This window comes from Zalophus californianus, chromosome 7 (assembly GCF_009762305.2).
Source record: "Zalophus californianus isolate mZalCal1 chromosome 7, mZalCal1.pri.v2, whole genome shotgun sequence".
Taxonomy (NCBI): domain Eukaryota; kingdom Metazoa; phylum Chordata; class Mammalia; order Carnivora; family Otariidae; genus Zalophus; species Zalophus californianus.
In genome coordinates this window covers 103953793-103968034 of record NC_045601.1, presented here as the reverse complement: position 1 = coordinate 103968034, position 14242 = coordinate 103953793, and the positions used below count along the sequence as shown (strand labels likewise).

General features: G+C 39.8%; 1 protein-coding gene across 5 annotated transcripts in view; it reads right to left on the bottom strand.

Moving 5' to 3' along the window:
* ADGRF1 (adhesion G protein-coupled receptor F1) overlaps positions 1–13905 on the bottom strand; it is a 43363-nt gene extending 29458 nt beyond the window's left edge. For 3 of the 5 annotated variants that reach the window (XM_027602711.2, XM_027602714.2, XM_027602715.2), the window contains exons 1-2: positions 12059–12197; positions 3701–3766 (exon numbers count right to left, since the gene is read on the bottom strand). The gene's annotated coding sequence lies outside the window, so the exon portion shown is untranslated. Of the gene's footprint in view, positions 1–3700; positions 3767–12058; positions 12198–13825 lie in introns of those variants that run through there. The other 2 variants (XM_027602712.2, XM_027602713.2) reach the window with 2 other exon arrangements.
* Positions 13906–14242: the final 337 nt, after the last annotated feature.

The window sequence follows — 14242 nt, the reverse complement described above, 5'->3', positions numbered from 1 at the left end:
ACACTAGCCACATTTCAAGTGCTCAATAACCACATGTAGCTAGTGGCTACCAATGTCAGGCAGTGTAGACACGGAACACTTCCATTATTTTTTTTAAATATTTATTCATTATTTAGAGAGAGAGATAGAGTGCACAGAGGGAGGGATAGAGGGAGAGGAAAGAGAGAGTCTCAAGCAGACTCCGCACTGAGTGGGGACCTGCACACAGGGCTCGATTCCACAATCCTGAGATCATGACCTGAGCCGAAATCAAGAGCCAGACACTCAAGTGACTGAGTCACCCAGGCGTCCCAGAACACTTACATTATTGCCAAAAGTTTTATTAGGCATGGAATAGCATTCAGCCTTAAAATAGAAGGAAATCCTGTCACATGATACAACATGGATAAACCTCAAGGACATTAGATTAAAAAAAAGAACCCAATCGGAAAAAGACAAATCCTGTATGATTCCACTTCTATGAAGTATCTAAAGAAGTCAAGATCATAGAAATAGAAAGCAGAATGGTGGTTGCCAAGGGCTTGGAGGAGAGGAAAAACAGGGACTTGTTATTTAATGGGTATAAGTTTCAGTGTTGCCAGACAAAAAAGTTCCAGAGATCTGATGTCCAACAATGTGAATATACTTCACACTACTGACCCTGCACACTTAATAATGGTTAAGATGGCACATTCTGCGTTATGGAGGGTTTTAACCACACTTTTTGAAAAGTTGTACTGGACAGCAATGACAGAAATGAAGGAATACGTCCCTATGGCCTCTCCATGTTCTTTCACATCTCCATGGGAAACGATGAAAAACTCTAATTCCCAAACTCACTAACCCACCATTAAAATAAATGTCCTCGGTTAGCAGCACAGAAAACACAGAGCTGGACCCTCCCTCCCAGGCCTTCCCTTGTTTTCCAGGTATATCTTAACCCTCACAAAACCCTGCCATGCCTGACAGCACTGCCCCACACTCCGCTCTCTCATCTGCAAGAAAAGAAAAAAGACATTAGAGACAGGGTAAAGACTACCACTCACCTGGTGTACATGTCAGCAGAGACCCTTTCCAGAAGGGAAGCATGAGAAGTAAGCAATGAAACACATACAACTTTTGTGTTTCCCTTCTCCCCTTAGGTGAATGGTCCTCTCCTGTCCGTACCTTCCTGCTTGCCAAAGCTCCTTCAAAAATCTACTGATTTAACTTTGGGCAGCAGCCTGTGCTCCAGATTGTTCTTCTAGATCTTGCTTCTCAAAACTCATCTGCTCTGGGTCCTATTTCCTCTAGCCAGCTCTGTGCTTTCCAAAAGTGATGGACATTTATCCACAGAGGAGTGTTTTTCAAACATTTTGATCAGAACCCATAAAAAGAAATATATTTTATAATGTGCATACATACACACACATATAATAAAATGTATCAGTGTGTATGTATAAATAACAGAAGAGTTAAACAACAGAACAATTATGTGAAACAGAACTTAATTCTTTCTGACACGTGCCCTTAGATATTTCTACTTGGTTTTTTTTCAAGTTTTTATTCAAACTCCAGTTAGTTAACGTACAGTGTAATATTAGTTTCAGGTGTACAATACAGTGATTCAGCACTTCCTTACAACACCCAGTCCTTCATCCCCATCACCTATTTCCCCCATTCCCCACCCACCTACCCTCTGGTAACCATCCGTTTGTTCTCTATAGTTAAGAATCTGTTTCTTGGTTTGCCTCTCTCTCTTTTTTCCCCTTTGCTCATTTGTTTTATTCCTTAAATTCCACATATGAGTGAAATCATATGGTATTTGTCTTTTTCTGACTGACTTATTTCAGTTTAGCATAATACTCTCCATCTCCATCCATGTCACTGCAAATGGCAAGATTTCATTCTTTTATATTCTTTTATCTTCCTAATCCATTCATCAGTCAATGGACACTTGGTCTGTTTCCATAATTTGGCTATTGTAGATAATGTTGGTATAAACATCAGGGTGCATGTATCCCTTTGAATTAGTATTTTTGTATTCTTTGGGTAAATACCTAGTAGTGTAATTTCTGGATTGTAGGGTAGTTCTATTTTTTTAAGATTTTATTTATTTATTTTATGAGAGAGAGAGCAGGGAGAGGGGCAGAGAGAGAAGGAGAGAATCTCAAGCAGACTTCCCACTGAGTGTGGAGCCTGATGCAGGGCTTGATCTCATGACCCTGAGATCATAACCTGAGCTGAAACCAAGAGTTGGATGCTTAACTCACTGAGCCACCCAGGCGCCCCTGGGTACTTCTATTTTTAACTTTTTGAAGAACCTCCATACTGTTTTTCAGAGTGGCTGCACCAGTTTGCATTCCCACCAGCAGTGTAAGAGGGTTCCCCTTTCTCCACATCCTTGCCAACATCTCTTGTTTCCTGTGTAGTTGATTTTAGCCATTCTGATAGGTGTGAGGTGATATCTCATTGTAGTTTGATTTGCATTTCCTTGATGGTGAGTGATGTTGAGCATCTTTTCATGTGTCTGTTGATCATCTGTATGTCTTCTTTGGAAAAATGCCTATTCCTGTCTTCTGCCCATTCTTTAATTGGATTATTCATTTTGGGGGTGTTGAGTTTTATAAGTTCTTATGTTTTTTGGATACTAACCCTTTATCAGGTATGTCATTTGCAAATATCTTCTCCCATTCCATAGGTTGCCTTTGAGTTTTGTTGATTGTTTCCTTCACTGTGCAGAAGCTTTTTATTTTGATGAAGTCCCAATAGTTAATTTTTGCTTTTATTTCCCTTGCCTGAAGAGACATATCTAGAAAGAAGTTGCTATGGCTGATGTCAAAAAAGTTACTTCCTGTGTTCTCCTCAAGGATTTTTACAGTTTCTTATCTCACATTTAGATCTTTAATCCATTTTGAATTTATTTTCATGTATGGTATAAGAAAGTGGTCCAGTTTCATTCTGCCTGTGGCTGCCCAGTTTTCCCAGCCCACCATTTGTTGAAAAGACTATCTTTTTCCCATTGGATATTTTTTCATGTTTTGTCAAAGATTAATTGACCATATGGTTGTGCGTTCAATTCTGTGTTTTCTATTCTGTTCCATTGATCTATGTGTCTTTTTTTGTTGTTGTTTTTTGGCGTCTGTACCATACTGGTTTTTATCACTACAGCTTTGTAATATAAATATTTGTTTTTATTTTATTGGGTGGAGGGTTTTTTGTTTTGGTTTTGGTAAATTGTCACATCCTACTAAATTAATTTACCAATACCTTCTTTGAGTGCAGCCACATTGCAGAGGAAACTTGTCTCTTTCCAACCCCATTCTTTTTCTCTACTTCCAGGGAAAACTATTTAATGTCAGTTCCTGACACTGAGCACTGTTTGGACCATGGTCTTTAGTGCTGGAGCTTTCAAAGAAGGAAACCGTCACCATGAATGTGGGTGTGACCTACCCTCTCCTTGAGCCAGGGCCTGCTTCCAAATGGAAGGCCTGGCCCTTGGCCCTTTTATGGCTCTTTCTCTCAATCATTTCTCTCAATATCTCTCTCTCTGAAAAAACCTTCTTTCTCCCTCCTGTTGTCCAGGCTTGAGGCTGCAAACCCAACTCAAGAAGGCCTGGATGACAGCCTGGGCATTGTGAGGAAACTCTCTCTCATACTCTTGGCCTCTCTTCCTCCCAGGTGGAGGGTGTATTCTGGGCTGTCTCCTTGGACTTGCTAGAAATGGTAAATTATTACTTACAGTCAGGGTTTCAGACCTGTGATTCCCAGTCACTGCTCTGTAGGCCAATCACGAATAGCTGTATTTCTAAACAGGAGGAGGAAGAGGGGGACAGGGTGGGGAAGGAAGAGGAGGGAGAGAAAAGAAAATATTTGGAAGCTCATTAGAAAATACAGGTGCCCCCCTCCCACCCTAAACCCTACTAAACCTTAGACAGGCCAGGCCCAGCCAGGGATGCTGACCTCCAGGCAGGTTTAAGAGTTGTTATTCTAGACTGGTTCTGGGATAGGAAACAGGAGTTTGGTGCTGAGGCCAAGCCTGTGATTTGAATTCTACTCTGGGGTTTGGGACCAAAGCTCAAACTAATCAAAATGTTTTCTTTGCTTCCTTGGTACATACACCCCCTTCTGGGATAAGGTTGGAAGACTCAATTTCAGATAAATAACGACTAATTTTTCAGTGTTCCGTGTGTGCCACACAATATTTGAGACACTATTCATTGTCCATAATTATTTGTTGTTTTTCTGAAATTCAGATTTAACTGGGCATCCTCTATTTGACAGCTAGTCAAAGGTGGGAAAATGTACCTTCTCAAGGTACATGGGACCCAAGCACTGTGGCTAGATTGCCCAGGGTTCAGGGACCAGCTTTGACATTTATCAAGTAGATGCCCTCTGACATTTTCTCAGGCTTTCCATATCTCAGTTTACTAACCTATCATATGGAGGAAATAGTATAAATTCAGAGGTTCTTAGGAGATTTGAATGCATTATTGCATGTAAAGTACCCGGAAAAATGCCTGGCAGGTGGTAAGCCTCAATTATGGTTAGCAATTAATGCTAGCATTACTAATATTTTAATTTCATCACCATTTATAGTTACTTGTTGAATTGTGTCAGAATTTGACTTCAATTGTGAGTCAAATTAACTTATCAAATAAAAGGTGCTCCCGGGTCAATGGCCACCACAATGTAAATGGAAGGATGGACTCCAGCCTCAAGATGATAAAAAATACATTGTTACAGTAACTGAATTATCTGACTCAAAAGAGAGTCCTGGACAGTGTGGATGTCAAGAAATACTGTGCATGTGTGTGTGTGTGTGTGTGTGTGTGTGTGTGTGTGTGTGTGTGTCTAGGGTAATCTTACATCCCACCTAACTCTGACTTTACTAGAGGCAACCCTCATGGTATTTTCAGCACTTCCTTTCCAAGCTGAAAAGTTCCTTATTATTAAAACATTCTCAGAATCTGTGTGCCCCTGCCACAGACAAGGAGCTGTTGTTGACATCAGAGTATGTGTGTTTACATCTCTCGTTCTGCGGCAGCTGGGGGCCAATGATGCCTGACCCACAGCTGTGTTGGCACCAGCTCAGTGGGAAGGCTTAGCCATGGTAGAACCCCCCTCACTTCCTTGAATTCATTCAAGTGAATTCATTCCTGATAATCCCTGTCCTTCAGTTTGCAGAGAACAATCATTAGGATTTGCTACTACGCCTCTAGAGAAGGCTGTCCATTGTCTCTCCATCTTCCAGTTACGTCTTTATGGGCTCCAAATATTATTTATTTATGTCAACAGTTGTCACCTTATCAATAGCGGTTCGAGTTGGAACTGCTCACTCCTACACTTCCTAGCATTTTTAGCAACATTCTAATCTTAGACACTGTGGCACACTTGGGCTGCTTTCCTGGCACCAATATTTATGGGATTGTTTCTTCCTCTATAAAAAGAAGAATTCCCAGTAGAGTTGTCTCCCTCCTCTATGTCTTGGACTTACATGGGCACACGTGCATACCACACATACACACACACACACACACACACACACGTGCACACACTAATGGAATACAGCAGATCTCCAGTTAGGATCTGAAGGACATCATGACTCAAACAGAACTGATTGTTTTACCAGCACAAGACCTGTAAAGCCTTGGTTTTATTTCACCTTTTATTTTATAACGTTTTGGTACCATTTGCATTGGGATCTATCTTTATGGAGGAATCCTTGGGCCTTTTGCCTTTGAAGTGAGTTTCTTTGTACTCCTTTAAGTAGATAGATCTGGTAGCGGTCAGGTGAAAAGGTAGGTGGGGACAAACAAGACAACCAATTCACATCTAGAAAAATATTGGGAGGTGTGGTGAATCTTGAGCTAGACACACTTCTTCTGGAAGAACTACAATTTAAAGTTATCTAAAATCTCAGTGAGTATCTGCATAAATATGTGTGCACAGTACAATTTGAAGAAGATATTTTACATTTTAGCAAGTTTTTAGTGTGCTTCTGTTGTATCAGCATAATGGAAAAGAGCTAGATGAATTAGAATCTAACCCCAGGTTTGTCTTTTAACTGCCAGAACTTATGAAAGTTAAAGAAAAAAACAAACCATGCTACAATTCAGTTTCCTCTTCTATAAAATAAGCAATAGGATAAGGTGAGCTCAGATCCACTCCCATTCAGATTCTATTGTTATATGCCCATTTCCCAGTTTCTCTTTGGCTATTATTTATTTAATTATTCTTTTCTTTAGTGTCTATTGGTCATCAAATCTAAGCTGGGAAAGATTAACAGGTTTTATTGGGCTTTATACCTGTTTCCTCCTCAAACTGGTTATTATAATTCTGGAATATCTGTTGGGATTGGCTGAGCACCTACTAAGAATGAAGTCCTTGGGTTGAGAAGAGAGGTGTGATTTTTAAGAATCCTAGAATGATAAGGCTGGAAGAGACAAAAGGAATCACTTAGTTCCGTCATTCCTTCCCAGGACGCTTTACCAATCTGCTAAAGCCTAATTTGTCCAACCACGGGATATTGAGAGCCTCCGATTTCCCAGGCACTGTGCCAGGCACGGGTAGTTCACAGCACAGTCAGGCCGGGCGTTCATACACGGTAGCTCCGCCCATTATGGGAAACTCCAAAAACAGTGACCCAGACCCACTTTTGAAAACAACTGCTGGGTGGCGGGGGTCTCTTTGTTCCCTATTTTAAACCCTGCAATGTTTCCTTGAATGGATGTCCCTTCAGAGTCCAGTGTGTGGCCCTACCTCTTCGTCGGATCCTCTTCGATCCAAAAATTGAGAAACATTTTTTAAAAGTCTGTGTGTCCTTTCCCACTCATGGGAACTTTGGCTGCAGAGCATTTCTCGTGTTGCTGGTGCTCTCAGCCTAGCACAGCTGTGTGCTCCCCACTAACAAAGATTTTGGGCTTTTTAAAGCTTTTTCCTCTCGGGCGCCTGGGTGGCTCAGTCGGTTAAGCGACTGCCTTCGGCTCAGGTCGTGATCCTGGAGTCCCGGGATGGAGTCCCACATCGGGCTCCCTGTTCAGCAGGGAGTCTGCTTCTCCCTCTGACCCTTCCCCCTATCATGTCATGTGCTCTCTCTCTTTCTCATTCTTGCTCTCTCAAATAAATAAATAAATAAAAAGACTTAAAAGGAAGAAATAAAATATCCAATATTAAAAAAAAAAGCTTTTTCTTCTGTACTTTGTATCTCAGCAAAGATACAGGATGATCAGTTGTTCTTAGCTCATCACCCAATACTTCTTCCGATGTCCTGGTAGAGTTCATTTCCCACAGATGAGTCCAGCTCAATCCCCTTGTAAGAGCCTGACCGCCAGCCTCAGGGGTTGGCTCTTTTCCAATCACTTGTAACTGAAGATTTTCTCCTGTCGTTCATGGTTCAGTAGAGCCAACATTAACATCAAGCCCTTAAAGGACGATTAATGGCATTCCAGAGAAGGTGCCAAGCTTTTTCTTTCAGCCAAGCCTTTGGCTCAGCAGTGGGGACCCAGCCTTCCGGGAATCCCCTGGTCGGGTTTATTTCCCATCTTCCCCACATGACTCTGCTTACTTAGAGCAGGTAAAAACCCATGGAATTTGAACTTCCTCTTAGATTGTTCCCTTGAAAAAGTACTTGAATAGCAGCACTTGAGGGAAGTGATGGTTACATAAAAAGAAATAAGAAAAATTCTTTGTAATTTACTAAATGCTCTCATATGCATTGATTTGGTTATTTTGGCAATCTTGTAAATAAAGTGGGGATTATTTCCATTTCATGCTTGCAGAAAATGAGAAGGGTAGACCTAAATTCTAAATAAAAAGAATTTATCAACTATTTCTCTAAATTTCTCTCCCTGAAGAATCTAATATTTCTCTTGGACTCTGAGCCAGTGCATGTTGTTGCTTGGGAGATGATTTTAATAAGGTCCTGGATTGTTAATTTGATGTCCATCTGAGTTCCTTACAAATAAGCTTTCTTTGTTCAGGAAAAAGAATAATATACGTTTCAAAGCTATCCTCCTATCAAATGTGAGTGTTGTCAGTGTCTAAGGATGAAAAAACACTTTATCAGGCCTTTTGGAAAGAACCAGAGAACAAGCTTTGTGGCATCTTCTTATGTGAATGGTCAGATTAAAAATGCTACAAGCTCTTCTTGGGTACCTTTTTAAATAAGAGTAAAACTGATAGCCAACTTTCATTCAATGCTTAGACTGATAAATTTTAATTATTTCAAATATACTAAAGAACATTCATTTTTTGTTTCCCAATGCCTATTAACAGTATTTTCATCATAACTTCCTAATGAGTAAAAGCAAGTTTCCCAAACATATTCCCCAAATGATTCTTCTAGACAAAGAACGAGCTTCCTGGCATTCCACCTATCCTGCAAATATTATGTTAGTCCATACTCCAAAACCTCCCAGGCCCCACACTATGTTCAGATAAAGAGCACACGCATTAGGGCAGCAAGTTCGTCATTTGGACTCCTACAATCTGCCCTCAAACGTTCCTTCTGTTAAGCTTCTTCTTGTGCATCCTTAATTCTGGGCAAACTGGGATTTTTCCAGGTTAGAGTAAAGTGCTTCAAAAGGTCTATACATTTTGAATTTTGATCAGCGTGACAAAAATGCCTTCCCTATAGTTTTTCTATTGGAATGTTTACTTTTTCTTAAGAACTGTTTCTTTGGAACTTTTATATAACATGGATATTAGCTCTTTGTCGCTTCTATTATAAATTCTGTTAAAATTTTTTTAACTTTCTATGTTCTGCCCAAGAGCTCATGAAATCACATCTGTCACTCTTTTCCATTATGTATTTTAAACTAGGAGTCACGTTCAAAAATCTTTTTTATAGAATGATTGTAAAAATATTCTTATATATTTTCTTCTAAACCTTCTTTAATTTTAAAATATGTTTAAACTTTTAATCCTTCTGGAGTTATTTTAGGTTTTGGTATAAAATAAGCATTTACTTTCATTTTCCTCCAACTACGTTTCTTGACTAAACCATTCTTTTAGCAAGACACCTTGATAATTCTTTATTAGTTTTAAAGGCCACCTTCGTTGTATAATAAAAATCTGACTTAAATATTTGTAAATTCTTCCGCTGTGTCTTTTCTTCTCCTACTTACTTGTTTAATCGGAATTTTGGTCAACAACATAGTAGAGTGTTATATGCCTAAGAAATATAACATTAAGTTTCTTATGAGAAACAATTAGCCTGATTCTCTAAGAGATTAAGCACAGGGAAGGAAGTTTTCAAGCAAAATTGGGCTAAACTACAAACACAAGTATGCAGGGTTTCCATGGAAAATATAATCTGCTTAATACAAAGTCTCTTTACCCAAAACTTTGCAGGTGTGGATCTCTTCCATTGTGACAAGTTACCTAATACTGTAAATTTATACTAAACGCCTGCTTATCCCTAAACAATAAAGGAACTTTTACAATCAGTTTTTTTATTTTATCTTATGATTAAAAAGCAACAAGTTTCATCACACTGTCCCCAGCAACTTTTTTAATGTTTGCCAAATTGATAGGCAAAATTTTTGTCTAATAGTTTTAATTTCCATGTCTTTGATTATCCCTAAGATTATGCCTTCTTTTTTTCAGATGTTTATTAGCCATTTATATTTTTTTTTCTGGCTTGACTTTTTAAGTAAGCAAACAAGGAAAATATCTTAGACTTTATTTAAAGTCTTTATTTTAAAAGACTTTAAAACAAAATGAAAAACTAGAGTTTCCAAGGTTTGTGGGCCTCAGAGATTAAAAACGGGCATTTGCACTGAAGACCCAGAGACCCCACTGGGGCCTGAGAACCCCCATCAACAAGATTTAACTCCAGTTTGCATAGTTTGAGGGCTACATACCTCACTGCTGTTCTCTTTACATATCATTTATTCAACCGACTATGCACGGGGAATTTACTACAACTCCATGAAATGCCAGGGCATTTTCACACTTGTTAATTCTTACGGATTTTCATTTTTAACATCTCAGAATTCCGGGTTTCCACCTGCCATCAGATAGGAGCATCTGAGACACTCTGTGGTTTGCAGGGGAGGGGGGTGGTAAGAGAGTTTGGGTACTATGGTTGTGGATTTCAGCAAGGCTGGAACCTGCAGGGCGTGTCAGAGAGGCCATGATGCTATAGACCTTTTGCACTGTCCTTCCAAGTTTCTAGATTATTTTCACAGCTGCTAAGATCAGGTATCTAGCTCATCTCGAACTGTGGAGACCCTGACATCCTGTGAGCGCTTCCCTACTCACACACAACTCAAACTCCATGATGTGTTTGGGAACAGGGTTTCCCCTTTTCTGTAGCTATGGGTATTTCCTGCCAAAGAACTTTAGAAAGAGAACAAGGAAGAATATTGTTAAAGTTGCAAATACATGTTTAGATTGGGTGGAACATGGTTTCATTAAGGAGTGGCATTCAGCAAAACTGAGAATTCAGTGACATTGTCCCAAGGATGCCACTTGTCCACCTTCTGAGCTCTTTATCCTCGTGACACACCCCCACCACTGGTGACACCCATCAATACCCAGGACCCTCTTGCTGCTTCCAGTTTGCCCTCGCTCCCAACCAAAGTGCTAAAATCAGTCACTTATACCCTAGTTTAAATGAATGTGCTCATTTATTTTTTTCTAGGAGAATAGTTGCATTCCTTTAATTGTGGAATGAATGACATCAGAGGGTGTATGGATGCAAAAGTCCGGTGTTCCCCTTACCTTCAGCACAACCAGAGATAAATCCTATAATGGGAACCCTATTCCTACTTGAAAAAAAAATTAAATAAATTTACTCTCTTTTTAGAGAGTAGGCCATGCATACCTATGAGGCATGTCAGCAACAATTCCCATCAATTTGTGGCTGCGTACGAAATAGAAGGGTTTGCAAGCCAACCTGAGAAGCCTCAACATGCATACACGTATTTTAAATCTTAATTTAAATCTTAATTTAAATCAATGCTTATTGCCACCATTCTGCAAATTAAGTAACCAGAGCACAAAAAGCTAAATAATGTGCTCAAAGTTATAATACTTGCTAATAGTTGAATAAAGTATTATTTTTGTGGCCATTTTTGTAAGACTGTTTTTAATTTTGGTTATGGTTGGATAATTAGCAGTGGTTCTATTACAGAAAAAACCATAAAAGGCTCTGCTAATATTCAAATAAATTATAGAATATATGTTTATCTATTTTTATTATTTATTTTCTATCTCTAATTTCCCACCTATGTGTGTTATTGTCAGGATTCCTTTAATGGATATTGTCATGGAAAAGCCACAGACATCATTTCTCCACATCTCTTCCAATTTGACCTTCTTTCTATATTTTCTTCAGTAACTTCCCATCATCTATCTAGGATATTGGGTTTACATAAATGGATTTTTCTGAAAGAAAGAAAGAAGGAAGGAAGGAAAAGAAAAGAAAAGAAAAGAAAGGAAAAAAGGAAAAGAAAAATTGCCAATTTTCAATGACTGTCAGTCAGAAAATACAGTGTATTGCTTTGTATTTATTAGGGGGAAGGAGCGGGGAAATGATTATAAAGGTCAATTTTTCAATTTTTCTGAGTCCAAGGAGGGAGTTCAGTTGGGAAGTATTTCCCAGATTATACTGGTTCAGGCAAAACTTAATTATGAATTCATCTTAAGTGAAAATAAACTTAATCTGCTCAAGCATATTTTTATTTTAAGAGATTGCTAAAGCTAATATGTTACTGACCAGTGGAAGTCATGAAATCGGTATTTTTAACAAGTATCCTTGGTGGCACCTTCTTTATTCCAGTGACTCTACCTCCCAGGCACACCTGAAGAATAGGGGGTCCTGGGCTGTAATCCATAGAGAGAGGTGTGTGCTTTGAGTCAGGGAACTTGGAGTCTGCGAATCAGTAAATCATCTCAATTAATACAGTCACCAAGAGGATGAACTCTCTTATCTCTGCTCATTGCTTTTTCCATTCTCTGTCCCTTTATTTAACCTTCTTTAGGAAATGGGATCTTGAAATCAGAGTTTTCCCTGGGGGTAGGGGAAACTATCTCAAATTAACAGATAGTACTGGTGATAGTAATACACATTCTAAGGAATCAAATCACTTACCTGGTGATTCCTCTCTTCACAGCCTCTGGGAGCCCTTCCTCCAGGTGCTTGCAGTTTAATCACTTCTTAAGGCTGTTTGGAAAGACATCGCTAACTAGTATCTGCACAGCGGCCCACGGGCAGCCATTGCAGGTCCACTGGTACCTAAGCAACTCCTGCTTCATGCCGCTGCCCTTGTAGGCAAACAAGCCTAGGACACACCCCCTTCAAGAAGGAAAAGAGAAATACTTTTCTGCTGACTCTCCCTCCCACCTGGAGTCACTACCAAGCTGGTAAGAGGAAGGAGCTCTGAGTCCAAGACCTAATGTTTCTTGCCACCGACATACACAGATTTCTGAAACCACAAAAGGAAAGTGGGAGAAAAATGCTCTAGGGGAATACAGAAGACTTCTGCCCTAGATCTGTCTGCTACAAAATGCCACTCTGTCAAGCTTTCAGGTCCAGCCTCAGGACACCCCGGTCATACCCCATAAAGCGGGTGGAATGAGACCTTCATGTATCATTCAAGTGGGGGAGATGGGCAATTTCAGGGGAGTGAAGGGAGGGGTCCATATTATTCTTCCTTTTCTTTCTCACTCAGAGCTGAAGAACCAACTCTGTTCTTTCCCAGACAAAGGAAGCTCAGACCTACTGGTGGGATAATATGGAATGGGGGCTGGCAAAACAGAACAGCGTACATGCTAAAGGTGAATGCTTTCTGTACATTCTTCGTCCTTAGAAAACCTAGAACTAAATCTTTTTAACTTTTTAATAAATGTTTCTTTCCTTCCTAAGGACCCATCTGGTTAGAAAACTAACACTGTCTGTATTACAAATGACTAGAAGTGGTCTTAAGCCACTCCCTGTTTTGCAAATGACTTGAGGTGGCTCACAATGCCAGTGCACTAAAAAAAACTATATTAGAATAGAAGTAGGGAGGGCACCCGGGTAGCTCAGTCGTTTAAGCATCTGCCTTAGGCTCAGGTCATGATCCCAGAGTCCTGGGATCGAGCCCGCATGGGGCTCTCTGCTCAGCGGGGAGCCTGCTTCTCCCTCTGCTTCGGCTCCTCCCCCCCGCTTGTACTCGCGCTCTCTCTCTCTCTCTCTCTGTCAAATAAATAAATAAAATCCTTAAAAAAAAGAATAGAAATAAGGAAACACAACCTATAAAATGTCTATATAAACTACACAAACTACAAAAAGGGAAGCTATAAAAGTAGAGTGTCAATTAAGAAAAAGAATGCAAATAAAAACCTATGAGGTATCTACACAATTTTATAAATTTGAAACGTCACTTTAGGAGCAAAGCTTCCTAGCATTTAAAGAAAAGGGGGCGGTGCCTGGGTGGCTCAGTGGTTAAGCATCTGCCTTCGACTCAGGTCATGATCCCAGGGTTTTGGGATGGAGCCCCGCATCGAGCTCTCTGCTTGGCGGGGAGCCTGCTTCTCCCTCACTCTTTCCTTCTGCCTCTCTCCCTGCTTGTGCTCTCTCTCTCTGTGTGTGTCAAGTAAATAAATAAAATCTTAAAAAGAAAGAAAGAAAGAAGAAAGAAAGAAAGAAAGAAAGAAAGAAAGAAAGAAAGAAAGAAAGAAAGAAAGAAAGAAGGAAGGAAGGAAGGAAGGAAGGAAGGAAGGAAGGAAGGAAGGAAAGAAAGAAAGAAACAAAGAAAGAAACAAAGAAAGAAACAAAGAAAGAAACAAAGAAAGAAAAAGAAAAAGAAAGAAAGAAAGAAAAAGAAAGAAAGAAAGAGAAAGAAAAGGGGAAGCTAATCAGGTACATTGTTCTTACCACAAAAGAGGAAACATTCATCTTCTTAGGAAGGAGAAAATGATCTTCAGAATACTAAATTCTAATAGAAATATCTTTTATAGAGTGAACAATACTCCTAATAAAATTGGAGCCCATAATTTCATGTTGAAGACCTTTTGTGCCAAGAAGGCCCAATCACGTGACCCTCTTGTTTCTAACACCAGCTGAGCCACTTGGTCTTTGACACAGGTCTTCATGATCAAGTCAAAATCTGGTCCAGGGAAAAGTTGTCAAGAGAACAAGGCCTACTTGACCAACCCTAACTGTTCAAAGGCATCAACCAGCCTTTGTCCCCCACCAGCCTGGGTAGAATAGAGCTGACCTCATAATTTAATCAAGTTAATTCCATTCTCCTCTGTGCCCTTTCTGCAGGGTTCTGCCTCTTTCCTGATCCAC